Consider the following 15,002-nt stretch of genomic DNA (forward strand, 5'->3'; position numbering starts at 1 on the left):
ACAGTAGGGGTCTAATATCCATTTGAATGCAGATCTTAACATAATCATATGATCTCAATGGCTTGCTGGCACCTTTCAACCAAAAATGCCATGCATCATTACTACTTGGCTATGGCTCTTAGCACAACCCATAGCTCACTAAAATATTTTGAGCAAAGAAGAGGAGACTGAAATCTAACTGTATATTAGGAAAAGACCACCATTTGAGCCAGTTATCCCACTCCTCAGTCAATATCTAGAGATCAGTGCTTCATCTGATGTGTGAGGGGTAAAAATTTTCTCCCAAGATACAGGCTCTCTATTCACCTCACTGATTGTTTCTTTGCTGAGAAGAAGCTTTTTAGTTTGAATCCATCTATTTATTGATTCTTGATTTTAATTATTGCACTATAAGAGTCTTATTAATGAAGTCAAGGCCTAATCCGACATGATGGAGATTTGAGCCTACTTTTTCTTCTATTAGACTCAGATTTTCTGATTTAATTCCTAGGTCCTTGATCCACAGTAAGTTGAGTTTTATGCATGGTGAGAGATGGGGGTTTAATTTCACTTTTAAATTAAAGATAAAGTGAGATGTTTAGATACCACTTTGTAGTAGCTTCCATGGAAAGTGCCTTCTACTTTTATATTTTATTAGAATCAATAATGCTAATAATTATTGTTAGTTGATATAGTTTGGAACTCTTTGGTATTCCATAAAAGAAAAACAATTTTAAGTTAATGTCTACCAAAATATAGGATTTATATAAGCATTCCAAAGCATTTATGAGCAAACCCATTTCAAATCATAGGTGACTCTTAGAAAAGGATTAGAAATGAAGATATCCCTGCTTATTTTTTTTCTTACTTCTACAAATCTATTTTATCTTCACCCCTCTTAAGAATAGATCCTGCTCTTCTTTTTTTTTTTTTAAATGTCAGGCTAGGGGTATCCACTCTTTAGCTCCCAAATTTATAATCTAGTGAAGTCAACTATCCAGAGTGAACTGGAATTATTAGAGTTGAGCCATGAAATCAAGGGAAAGATTATTTGATTTCCCCAATCTGACCTCCAACAATAGGGGCAGATGAGCAGGTTCTCATTATGCAAGGTTATTCAGTCTGTTCCTGCAGATAATTGAATTTATTTGTGTGGTAACCAGTGCAGGTGAATTGACTCATATGTGACTATTATTGGGTCATAGTTCAAATAATCAATCCCATGTCATTTTTTATTTTGTTAGAATTTTAGAATTTGTCTTCATTTCACTTTAACAGACAACTTGAAAAAAAAGAGGTCTTTTCTAATATATAGTCAGATTTCAGTCTCCTCTTCTTTGCTCAAAAAGTTTTAATGAGCTATGGGTTGAAGGATTAAAAATAGAGAATGTCCAGAGATTATACTCATTTATATGTTCTTTGTTATAAAAAGCCCCAGAGAGAATGGAGGAAGGGAGAATAATAATAATGAGAGTTTACAAAGAGCAAGTCAATTAATTCGTAAGATAGAAGAACAAAGGAGGCCTAAGTTTGCACATACAGACAGGAAACTGGAGAAATTTTGGCTCTTGATTTTCACTGGTGCTGGGAACTGACAAGGCTCTGAGAGCAATGAAAAGGGAGAAGAAAAAATTTCATGAATTCTTTCAACTGATTAGAGACAAGATTCAAGTAACATGTAAGAGTCAAGATTTGATAAATGTAGAAAATGTAAGAGACTCATTGACATGAACAGAAGGCAAGGCCACATTCCTTTTCTGGACAGCCTATGTACATTTCAGATTCTTGAGCTACCTTTGAAAATTGGTAGCCCCAAACATAATGAAATTATCAAGCTGTTGTTTTCAAATAATACTGCTATTAAAACATATCGGAATTGTACAAACCACATTTTAATGACACAAAATATAGATTGCTCTCAGATCTGAAAATTTTTGAAAATGATCACAATTTTGCAACCACAATTTTAATCAAGATATGCAATATTACCTACATCCTAGAGGGTTCCCATATGTCTTCTTCTGATCACTATGCCCCTCTTCTCCACAGAGGTAAAGACCATTTTTTTAAAGAGCATTATAGTTATACCTGGGTTCTTTGGAACAAAATCATACATGCATGGAATCTGATCCACTCCATTTCAGACCCCATTCCTCTCCCTCCCTCTCCCACCACTCTCCATTCCACTGACCCTCCCATTGCTCATCCATTTATTCATCCTTGCTTGGTGCTTGACACACACACATAGAGTTTAAATCCCCTGCATTGTATTTATATATCCACATAAAGTGATTTTGATAAATTCATTCCACATTTTCTTTCTTTTCCTGTCCCTCCTCCCTCCATCTTGATCTCCCTTGATTTATTTCTCCTATGTCTTTATGGTATCCAGTCTCCACCAATTTTTTTTCCCTTATTTTTCTCCGTGAACTAAAACATGAGCAGGCAAATCACAAGAGTATAGATCTCTGGTAAAATATTAGGAATGGCTTTCAACCAACTTTATTAGTTATCAGGAAATCACAAATTAAAAACCACCATTAAATATTCATTCATACCCACTTCAAAGCGTGCATTAAAAAGATTGACAATACCAACTTTTCCTGGGGATTTGAAACAAATGAAATTTTTATAACTAGTACCAAAATATATAGCATTATTTAAAATATCCATAAGCTGGCAACAAACCAAATATCTGTAATCTAGAGAATGGATAATAATTCTGCCCTATTTATTTCATAATATAATCAATAGAAGTGTCAAGGAACAAAAGGCTGCTCATGAAGGAGTGGATGCGTGACCTAAACACAAACTGGAGCACAAGAAACCAAACCCAAAAGAAGGCATCTTTTGATTCCAAAAGCTGGTAGTATTAATCAATTGTATGAGAAAGAAAGATGGTCTTTCCACCAAAACTCAGGAAATAAAACCAAGAATCAATAAGTGGGATGCAATCAAGATAAAAAGCTTCTATAGCTGGGCATGGTTGCACATGCCTGTAATCCCACAGATCAGGAGGCTGAGACAGGAGGATCATGAGTTCAAAGCCAGTCTTAGCAATGGTGAGATGCTAAGCAACTCAGTAAGATCTTGTCTGTAAATAAAATACAAAATAAATAAATAAATAAATAAAGGGCTGAGAATGTGGCTCAGTGGTTGAGTGCCCCTGAGTTCAATTCTCCAGTACTCCCCCTCCCCCAAATAAAAAGCTTCTGCACAGCAAAAGAAACTACTGCTAAGAGATTGAAGAGAGAACCTTCAGAATGAGAGAAGATCTCTGCCAGCTACTCCTCTGATAGGGGATTAAAATCTGAAATAATATCATATAGTTCAAAATAACAACAAAATATAAGTAAATAAATAAACCCAAACAATAAATGGGCAAAAGAAGTAAACAGACAATTCTCAAAAGAAGAACCACAAATGGCCAACAAATATATTAAAATAATGTTCAACATCTCTAGCAATCAGAGAAATGCAAATCAAAACTACACTAAATTTCAAATCACTCCAGTCTGAGTAGCAATGATCAAGAATATAATATAAATGCTAGAGAGGATGCAGCAGAAAAGATACGCTGGTGCATTGTTGGTGGGACTTCAGACTAGTAAAGCAACTCTGGAAAGTGGTATGGAGATTCTCTAAATATTACTATTGGCACAACCATGTGACGCTATCATACTCTTCGGTGTTTATCTAAATGGACTAAAATCAGGATACTATAGAAACACACCCCCATCAATATTTATAGCAGCACGATTCACAATAGCCAAGCTAAGAAACCAGCTAAGATGCCTGTCAACAAACAAGTCTATAAACTTAGCGAGAATAATCCGTGTTTATTTTTTATTATAAATATTTATCTGTTTTATTCAGCTTTCTCACTGTTATGACTAAAATACCTGACAAGAATAATTAGAGGAAGAAAAGTTTATTTGAGGGTTTACGGTTTCAGAGATCTCAGTCTATTTACAGCCAGCTCTGTTCTTCCAGGCTCAAGGTGAGGCTGAACATCATAGCAGAAGAGTATGGTGGAGGGAAGCAGCTCACCTGATGATCAAGAAGCAGAGAGATATTCCACTTACAAGATATATACAAAACATATACGCCCCCAAGGCAATAACCCAAAGGCATGCCCCCAAAGACCCACCTCTTCCAGGGACAATTTACCAGCCTTCAGTTACCATTCAGTTAATATCATCAAGGGATTAATTCACTGATTCGGTTAAGGCTGTCATGACTCAAATTATTTCTCCTCTAAACTCTCTTGCATAGTCTCACACATGAACTTTCAGAGGAACACCTCACATTCAAACTATAACACTATCTTATCACTAGTATGATCAGAATATATACCTCATATATTGTATTTCTTTGAACAAAATTAGATGTGATTTATAGTTTAGCACATAGCCAGTTTTTTACATGTTCATAGACAACTTGAAGTTGAATTCTATATATTCATTGGGTGTGATGTTACATAAATGTCAATTGGTAAAGTTTGAAAAATTTATTTTGCAAATATACCAGGCACAACAAGAATATTTGGATCCATTTGTTCCATACCTCACTGAGGTTGTATTAAAATTCTTTACTATAATTGGAGAATTGTCCATTTCTCTTTTTATTAATGTACAGCTTTTCTTCATGAAGTATTTTGTGACCATGCAAATAAGTGAATAAATATTTAGATTAAAATTGACATAGTCTTAAGTAGGAAATATACTGTTTATCATAATTATATTTCTAATTTAAAATACTTATTTATATAATATTCTAACTATCTCAGCTTTCATTTGGTTAATGTTTGCCTACTATTATTTCTTACATCTTTTTTTTGTTATTGTTGTTTGCAGTACTGGGGATTGAACTCAGGAGCTCTCTATCACTTAGTTAATCCCCCCCTATTTAATTTTTATTTGAGACAGGGTATTGATAAGTTGCCAAGACTGGCCTTGAACTTTGAGTTAACACCTAAACCTCTCAAGAAACTGGGACTATGGGTGTGTAACACTGTGCCTGGCTTTTCCATCTTTTTAACTTTAAATTTATAACAAATTTATATGTAACTGTACATATTTTAATGTAATCCTAAATTTTAAAATTATTTAGACTACAATTTTAATGTAGTTACTGAAATATATGTGTTTAAATTTAGCAACTATTAATGTGTTTTAAACAAATTATCTCATATTTCTACATTCTTTCTTACATCTTTTTATGGCATTTCTATTAACCAACATATTATTGTAATTATTATGATAGTATTTTTTTATTTCTTCATCTTTATTACCTTGTTAATTATATACATTTCTATTACTTAGGGTAACTTAAAGATTAAATCACATTAAAAATAAAATTTTAAAATATCTTGCCATACTGAGTCTAATATAAATTGTCACTTTAGAATTCATTAAACAATGCAAAGAATTAGAAAAATGGATGGAATTTCAAAGCACTTTATTAGGCAAAATAAGACAAACTAATTCCCCCCTTATATGTGGAAGTTAGAGAGGAAAAAGAAATGGGGAATGCTTGTCAGTTCATGAAAATCCAAGATAGACCAAAAGGAACAAGAGGGAGTAGGGGAGAGGGGAAACACTTTGGAAGGATATTTACCAAATCATATTATTATATCATGGGCATGAAGAAAGTAACAAGAAATCACACTATTCTGTATAACTGTAATGCACCAATAAAAATATTTTTAAAAAGAAAATGCTAAGACTTTATTGACTACATCTATGCTTTCTAAATTTTATGGGTTTTTTGGTAAGGATTTACATTTTGCATACATTTATAGCCTTTTACTTGAAACATCACCTTGTTTCATTTGCATATGCACAGTTACATATATGTATTACATGCTTTGTGGCACACTGTGGTGATTAATTTCATAAGTCAATTTGACTAAGCCATTAGGTACCCATGTATTGGTCAAATATTATCCTCAGTGTGTACATAAACATTTTTTTTGGATGAGATAAACACTCAATCCTATAGTCTGAGTAAAGCAGATATTTCTTCTTAATGTGAGTGGGCCTTACCCAATCAATTGAATTCCAGACACATATTAAGCATCCCTAATCTGAAAACCTAAAATCTGAAATAATCTAAAATCCAAGTTTTTTGAGCACCAATGTAATGCCAAAAGTGGAAAATTTCACTCTTACCTTAAGTGATTGGTTGCAGTCAAAATACAGGAACACTGAAAATATTGTATGATATTATATTTGGGCTATGCATGTAAAGCACACACGAAACAGAAATAAACGGGTCCTATCCCCATGACAATTCATTATTAATGTGCAAATACTCAAAAATCCAAAATATATGAAAACTGAAACAGTTTTTGTACCAACCATTTTAGATAAGGAACACTTCATCTGAACAATGAAAAGATTGAATAAGAGGAAATTCCTTCTGCCTTAAAGAAGATTTCTTTGTCTCAAGTCTGTTGCCTTTTTGTATTGGTATCATAGCATCAGATATCCTGGATCTCAAGGTTTTGGACTAAGACTAGAATGTAGACACCTTTGTCCCCTGGTTCTCTGGTATTTGGAATTAGTCTGGAATTATATTAGATCTTGGTACTTTTCAGTCTCTATAATCATGTGAGCAAATTGCTTTTAATAAATATCTCTATAGAGAGATTATATGTAAATCCTGTTGGTTCTGTTTCCTCAGAGAATCCTGACTAATATACTTAAAGAGCTTGTTTCAATAGGTCACAGACAAACAGAACCACTGACCCATGGAAGTTCTATCCAACTGCACCCTCATCCCCATCTTTAACAATCAGTCAATAATTAACTGATAAACTACTACCAATAGCTGGAAACTTTACTGCAAGTGGGGATACTGAAATTTACAATATAATCTTGAGATCATCCCAGTGTGATCAAGGTTGAGGTTATTTTCCATTACAGACTGTGTGATTTTTATGTTTGGTCTATTTCTTCGTTTTTCTTATTCCAAGAGTCCATCTTAAATAAACAATTAAAAATAAATCTCTTTCTCAGACCCTAAGGACCTGACAAAAGTTGTCCTAAGAAGCTGATTTAATGGCAGACACTTGAGAACTATATAAATTGCCAGTGAGAAGGCAAAAAGGACATCATGAATAGAGTAGTGATGGTTCCAAGCATTACTAGGCATAGTGATTGCTTACAATTTTATCTGTGGTGACCAGTGATAGGAGGCAGGTGCACTGAAGTTCATCTGTGGGTACCAGTTAGAGCAATTTACATAAAAATTCATACTATAAGGGCTACAGAATTGGAGTGGCTATTCCATTGAAGAGAAAAAATTACAAGTTCAGATGTATTATTCAACATTTTAAAGTGGAGACTGAAAATCCATAAGTCCTCGATTGTCACATTTGAAGACCTTCATCTATATTCCACCATCATAGACAGTTGAGGGTCAGGTAAGGAATATTATTTAACTAGTGGCAAAATCCTAAAGAAAGCCAGATTTGAAGTCTAAATAATTTTCTTATGCCATATTTAGGGTCCTTCTGGAGAATGGGGCCTATTAGACTTGAGTTAGGGATATGTGAATAGGTTCACTGAGAAACCAGAATTTACCTATTTCTGTCAATCTTCTAAGTAAGTGTGCTTAACTTCTTATTCCTAATTTCTATTGTTTTTTATGCTAGAATTTCTAGTTGGTGCTATAGTTTATTGATTTAATTTCTCTACAAGAATTCTTCATATTATTTCATCTCTTAAAATATTACATTTATTTTATTTTATTTTTGCAATTCATGTCTATTTTTTCTAAGTATTTATTTCTATTGTCTACTTCCTTTCTCTTGATCTTTGGTACATTTATGAAGAATAAGTTTTGATTAAATATTTGACATTAAATATGAAAGACTACAGAAATAATGTTACATTTTGTATTATCCTCTAGATATTGTTTACTTTTGCTATTTGAAAATTATTTGACTTCATGTAGAGTATATTAATTTAATATATGAGTTATCTGATTAGAATGTACCAAAAACCTGAGGCAAATAGCAAATGTGTAAGTGATAGAAAATTAATTTCAGCATTTTCTGAATCAGAAAACCTATTTTTAATTAACTTATTTATTTTAATTTGTTATACATGATGGCTGAATGTAGTTCATTTCATATTACACATATAGAGCACAATTTTTCAAGTCAGAGATTGCACACGAAGTATTTTCACACCATTCATGTCTTCATACATGTACTTAGGGTAATGATGTCTAACTCATTCCACCATCATTCCTACCCCTTTGTCCCCTCCTTTCCCCTTCCCTCCCCTTTGCACCATCTAAAGTTCCTCCATTCCTCCCATGCTATTCACCATCCCCATTATGGATCAACATCCTCATATCAAAGAAAACATTTGGCCTTTGGTTTAGGGGATTGGCTTGCTTCACTCAGCATTATATTTTCCAGCTCCATCCATTTACCTGCAAATGCCATTATTTTATTCTCTTTTAATGCTGAGTAATGTCAGAAAAGTTATTGTTTCTTGAAGAAAATATTTTCCTCCTTTTAAGAATTGAGGTTTATGATAAATTCTAAATTATACTGAAGATAGTTGCATAAACATAAAACTCTGTGCCTTCATCAAATCCATTTTTTTGAAGGAGAACAAAAAGATATTTTTGATGTTTGCAGTTGAAGTGTATCAACAATACTGTGGTAACTAAATAGTGGAGCATAGAGACCAAGAGAAATGGAAGCTAAACACACCATTCCAAGTTTATAAGGGGTAATTTTGAACAAGAGATCAAGAGGGAGGGCTAACAAAGCCACAAAATAGCCGTTATAAAAAAAAAAACACATATTAAACAGGCTTTTGTAAAGACATTCCTTCTAACAATGAATAAAGAACTCTGGCTGTGGACAAAGTGGATGTTGGGGTCCAAAGAAAATTACTACATACCTAAACTAGTCATTGAAGGGTCTGAGAAGAACTATTGGAAGTGGATGATTGCAACAAAAAAAACAACAACAACAAAAACAAACAAACAAACAAAAAACCCATAGTATTTTGTGGTTTGTTATAGCAGTGAATAGTTGATAACTGCAATTCTATGAAGACTTTGTGGAGCAGTCCCAAACCATAAACACAATCAAAGGCTATATAGGAAGTGACATGACAAATTTCATTTCAACAATGCAAGCAGGTTCTAAGTATAGGGTTTGTTGTTTGTCACAGCAGGGGAATGGAGCTGAAGACAGTTCTGCCAAGCCTCACTCATTATAGTGATGGCCACTCTGTTGCGATTAATCTAAAAGCTGTTTTTAAGGAATCCTATTCTTATAGTGAAGGGATTTGCTATTTATTTCAGGAGTCCAAGAAACTCTCTTGCTGTCTTTCTGTGTCATTTTTCTAACTGATATCATTTAACAACTCTGAGCCAATCAAATATAATAGTAGCATTTTAAGACAATGTGGATATATTGCAAAAAGGTGGTCATAAATTCTTAGTTTGATTATACACACATGCATGTAGTATGTAGGTCAATGGTCAATATATGCATTTATCTGTGTAGTGTGTACATGTGTGTGTGAATATATATATATATATGCATGTATATAATACTAAGCATCTTACAAAGTATAGGAGAGCTCTCCTCCAACAAAGCATTATTCAGCCCCAAAGTTCACAGGTGAAACCATGCAATAATGTGTGGATACATCATATTTCATCAAAAATCAGAACTTGATGTTATTCCTTTCTTGTTATGATTTTTCACAGATGTGTCGGGCAACAATGCTAACTAAAGGCCATTTTAGTCAGCTTTTTCCCTGCTGTGACTGAAAGACCCAACCAGAACAATTGTAGAGAAGGAAAAGTTTATATGGGGGCTCAGAGTTTCAGAGGTCTCAATTCACAGATAGCAGACTCCCTTCCTCAGGGCTCAAGGTAAGGCTGAACATCATGGCATAAGAATTCGGTAAAGTGAAGCAGCTCACATGATGATCAGAAAAGAGAGAGAGGGACAAGCTCCACTTTCAAATACAAATAGGTACCCAAAAAGCCATAGCTCCAGTGCCCCACCTGATCCACCCACACCTGACCTGCCTTCAATCACCACTCAATTAATCCCATCAGGTGATTAATTCACTGATTGAGTTAAGGCTTTCATGACTCAATCATTTCTCCTCTAAACCCGCTTGAATTTTCTCACACATGAGCTTTTTTGGGGGGACATTTCATATCCAAACCACACAAAGACCTACAGTGTAACATACACTGTCCTTTGAAATGAGGGTGGAACTAGCACTACCTCAGTTTAAATGGGACCTCTTTGCAAATTGGGACACATTGCCATCATCTTCCAGAATATGCTGGTAATAATTAAATAATGATGATGATGATGTATTTTTTTGGAAAAGTGAAATGCAATACTTATAAAACTGTATGCAGAAATCCTGATAAGAGGACCAACTTCTTCAAGTTTTCTAATGACATTACCAGTTATGGCACTGAAAACCCCAAATCCAGAGAAGCTCAAAGCTCAAATCTTAGGCTATCCAGGGTAGCTTGTCACCCTACAGAAAAGAGAGATTATAAAGACAGATAAAACTCCTCCTTTAAAAACATTGCACTTAAGCTTTCAAGTAGCAGATAGGCAAATGCGAGAAAGAGAGAGAGAGAGAGAGAGAGAGAGAGAGAGAGAGAGAGAGAGAAGGAAGGAAGGAAGAAGGGAGGGAGAGTGCAAGGGAGGGAGGGAAGAAAAGAAGGAAGGAGATGCTTCTAAGTACAGGTAAGTGATTCCTGCAGTAAAAAAAAAAAAAAAAATGAAACCCAGAAGACTCAAAATTTTGGTTAGTGTGCCTTTGGGAAGAAACAAATAATAATTCCATTTTGATTAAATGTCTAAACCAGTGCCTAAAAGAATGAAGTGTATTGCAACAATACAAAAGACTCCTGCTGGAGTTCTATTCCCAGATTTGTCAATCAATACTCAGCTGTATGACCATGAATAAGCCATTTGACTTTTCTGAGCCTGAATTTTTCATCTGCAAGTTAAGGAAGATGGGTCAGTTTTTAATCTCAGTAGTACTTTCTTGGTCTAAAATCTTAGAATATAAACATTTCAAACAAGATTTAAATTACTCTTATTTTACTGTCAGACATAAACACCAGATCACTTTATTATTCAGTTGTTATTCTGTTAAGACTTAGAAAATAATTGCCCTTTTGTCTTTTGTATCATGTTATTTATAGTTTGATCAGAAGTTATATGATGAATAGAAATTTACTGTTGTGTCACATTTTACCTGCTGGAAGGCAATCAGCTAATAATGGAACTCTTTATAGCAGGATGCATTTCTACAAAAGAGTTTGCCTTCTCCATGAAGTTGATGAAGGATTTTGAGCTAGTTAGTTCGTTTCCTCCTCATGACTTCTTAAAAAGACTTTAAATTTGCTTGGCAGTCATTTAGAAAGGAAAGTGAAGTTTATAGTTTTATATCCTTTGTAGCATGTATAAAGGGGCAAATAGGTTCTCAGCGGTGGGATATTTAAAACCATTTTATACTGCAGTGATCATAAGCAATTATCTCCCTAGTGACTGCTCTTCCAAGACACTTTTCACTATACAGACTTATGAAACCCATGAGCTTTAGAACCAGTGATCTTGTTTGGAAACCACTTCAGTTACTTACTAGTTATGACATTGTAGATAAGCTAATTACTCATCTTTACAAAACAGAGATTGTACTTCCACTATTTTCAAGTTGCTTCAAGCTTAAGTGTGATAATAAGATAAAGTGCTGAGTGTTGTGATTGGAACACACTGATTGTTCAAATGTATGCTTTAAAAAATTATTTAAAAATCCTAAACCAGTCTTGTGGGACTAGGTAATAATAAAACACTGCCTTCCCATTTTGCACTACTAAGCAATCCTTTAATACAGTGAATTCAGTTTCATTTGTTATGTATTTATAAACATGGTAAATTTATACTGGTAAGTAAATTAGACCTTGGACTTTAATTATTAGAGATCATAGCTGACTCTTCTAAATGTGGATTGGTGCACTTTGTGAAGTGAGCATTGAATAAACCTGAAGTGGACACTGGAAACATAAAACAGGTGAACATTAGATGTGTGTTTAACCTAAATAGATGACATGAAATAAAAATAGGATTTAATAATTTTTAAGAAAAAAATATTAGGTTGATCATAGGTTACAAACAGAACTCAATTTATATTATTCTAATTAGTCAACAAAAACTATTCACACTTGTCTAGAAAGAATTTATTATTACACAGGAGTAATCACTTGATTTCAGAAAGGAGATAAGCATTCTTCAAAACCCAAGCTCAACATTAACATCATGAAGTTTAAAACAGCTTTACTGTATATAATTAATAATTACTTTATAGGTACAAATAATGATTTGATAAATACAACTGAAATAACCCACAAAATTTTTTTTATAATACAGAGTAGAATGCGCTCAAACTGGTTACTATTTTCTTTTTACTTATATATCCAGCAGAGAAGTAAGTGAAATTTTTAAAATTTAATATGTAATTTTGTTTTTAAAAGATGTTCAGCTCCCATGATGTAATGGCATCTCCTTGAGTCTTCAAACCATCACTAACCTTTACTATTTCAACAAGACAAGGATAAGAGTGCATTCATATCATATTTCTATTTTCTGATCACATAAATGTCTCACTTCCAGGAAATATGTACAATATTTTTCTTGAAAATGAATCTCTATTTGTCCGAGTAAAATAATTGGAAAATGAAAGAAAAGCTATGCAGAAAAATGGAAAATAGAACTTCTGGCCAACAATTTTTTGTACATTTTTTTTCTCTGTGTTAATACTAATAGAAAAACCTAACCTCTTCTTTTTTTATGAACTTAGAAATTCCCAACATTTTTCTCTTTATTGAAAATATATATTTATTTATATTCCCATCATTTAAAAAATGATATCTCAACCTTTAGAAGGATACCATGTTAATATGTTAATATGATGATGTTCAAGGACTACTTTATTCCTCTTGGGTTCCTGAATCCATTAAGCTTTTTTTTTCTTATTTATATTTTTGTTTTTTGAAGTCCTAAGGATTAAACTCTGGGCCTCCCACATGCTAAGCAAGTACTCTACAACTTCGCTACATCTGTAGTTCTTCATCAGGCTTTAAAATCCCAGTGCCTGCTCAGACAACCTATTTAGATACAGTTCATCTCTGTGTACATATGCATGTCTTTTTGTGATTAAGGTGATTTCTTGGTATCCTTTATATATATATGCATGACCAAAGGAGAGCAGTTAGACTTTTGTTCATTGTGCTTCAGTTTTACCAAAGGTACTATTAAACACAAATAATCAAATGGGTGAGACTACAACTGAAAAAGTGAAAAATTAGTATATAAGTATAAATGATTACACTTGAGATCAGAATGACTTTGATAATATCAACTAGAGCAAACACATGCATCTATATTGTTCATGTATAATATCCATATATACATATATTATTAAATATTTTGTTTAATTATGTAATTAATTATTATGTAAGTGAAGATATACCTGAGGCCTGCAGAAATCAAAACATTTCCTCAAAGAAATACAATGAATTAGTGGTAGTTCCCCAAGTCTGCACTATTAATTCACCAATATTTTTCAAACTTTTGAAATCTCAATTCCTTTCATAAACTAAAAAAAAAAAAAAAAAAAAAAAAAAAATACAAACCTCATTCTAACCCTAAAAATACTGTTCTTTTTTTCTTTCTAACACAGTATCCCAATTCACTCTTTTTTTAGATGATGACATCTTCTTGGCATCTCTAGAGCATAGAAGATTTAGAATACCAAGACGTAATTTTCATTTTTTAAAATATACAAGCAATATTTTACATTTATGGTATGAATTGCATGATGTTTTAAAAGGCACTCTCCCACACTATAAAAAGGCCAAACTTCCCAAAGGGGTGGTCTAGACTCATGCTTTCTCTTCTTCTGGGGTTTGCTTTGTAAAATTAGTTTGCTCTTTCCTATCCATTAAAAAATAATCTTCTTAAATAGCCACTCACCAAAGGACTGTCCTATGTGTAGACTTATCATGTATTTAACTGGGTTTAGAGTATGGGAATGCACAGCATGCTAATGGAGCTTTATATAAATCATCAGGGGGAGTGCTTAAATGAAAAACTAGAATTTCACCATCTGTAGGGACAGGAACATCATGTTCACATGATGCTTTTTTTCATTTTTGTTGTTGTTTTTTTTAGATGTACATGACAGTACAGTGTATCTTGACATATTATACATACATGGAATACAACCCGTTCTAATTAGGATCCTATTCTTGTGGTTGTACATGATGTGGAGTTACACTGGTTGTGTATTCATACATGAGCATAAGGAAGTTATTATGTCTGACTCTTTCTATAGTCTTTCCAATTCCAATCCCACCCTCACCTTTCCTTAATTTCCCTTTGTCTAATCCAATGAACTTCTATATTTCCCCTCTGTATCCTCCCTCGTTGTGGGTTAGCATCTGCATATAAGCAAGAACATTTAGCCTTTGGTTTCTTGGGACTGGCTTATCAAGAATGTGGGAAAAGGTTCACTCAAACTTGTGAGATTGCAAATTGGTATAACCACTCTGGAACACAGTATGGAGATTCCTTAGAAAATCTGGAAGGGAAGCACAATTTCATCCAGTTCACATCATTCTAATAGTCACACCTGAATGGTGTATTTTACTACCCGATTTGAGTGTGTGTCTATGTAATGAAAGTGGGGTTTTAGGAAGTCTACAAAATTCCCAAGGACATTGCTTGTGGAAATACATGTTATGATTTCCTAACTCCAAATCTCTACTGCATTATGTGATGCTATGTTATTAGAATTAAAGGGTCATTTCTGAATTTTGCTTTATGATACTCATATTCAGACAAGGATCCATTTTGAAATCACCTGTGGAATCGGGGGTACAACTAAGTGACAGAGCACTTGCTAAGTATGTGTGAAGTTCTGAGAGAAACAGAGAGAGAATCA

The sequence above is a fragment of the Ictidomys tridecemlineatus genome, chromosome 6, assembly GCF_052094955.1.
Source record: "Ictidomys tridecemlineatus isolate mIctTri1 chromosome 6, mIctTri1.hap1, whole genome shotgun sequence".
Lineage (NCBI taxonomy): Eukaryota > Metazoa > Chordata > Mammalia > Rodentia > Sciuridae > Ictidomys > Ictidomys tridecemlineatus.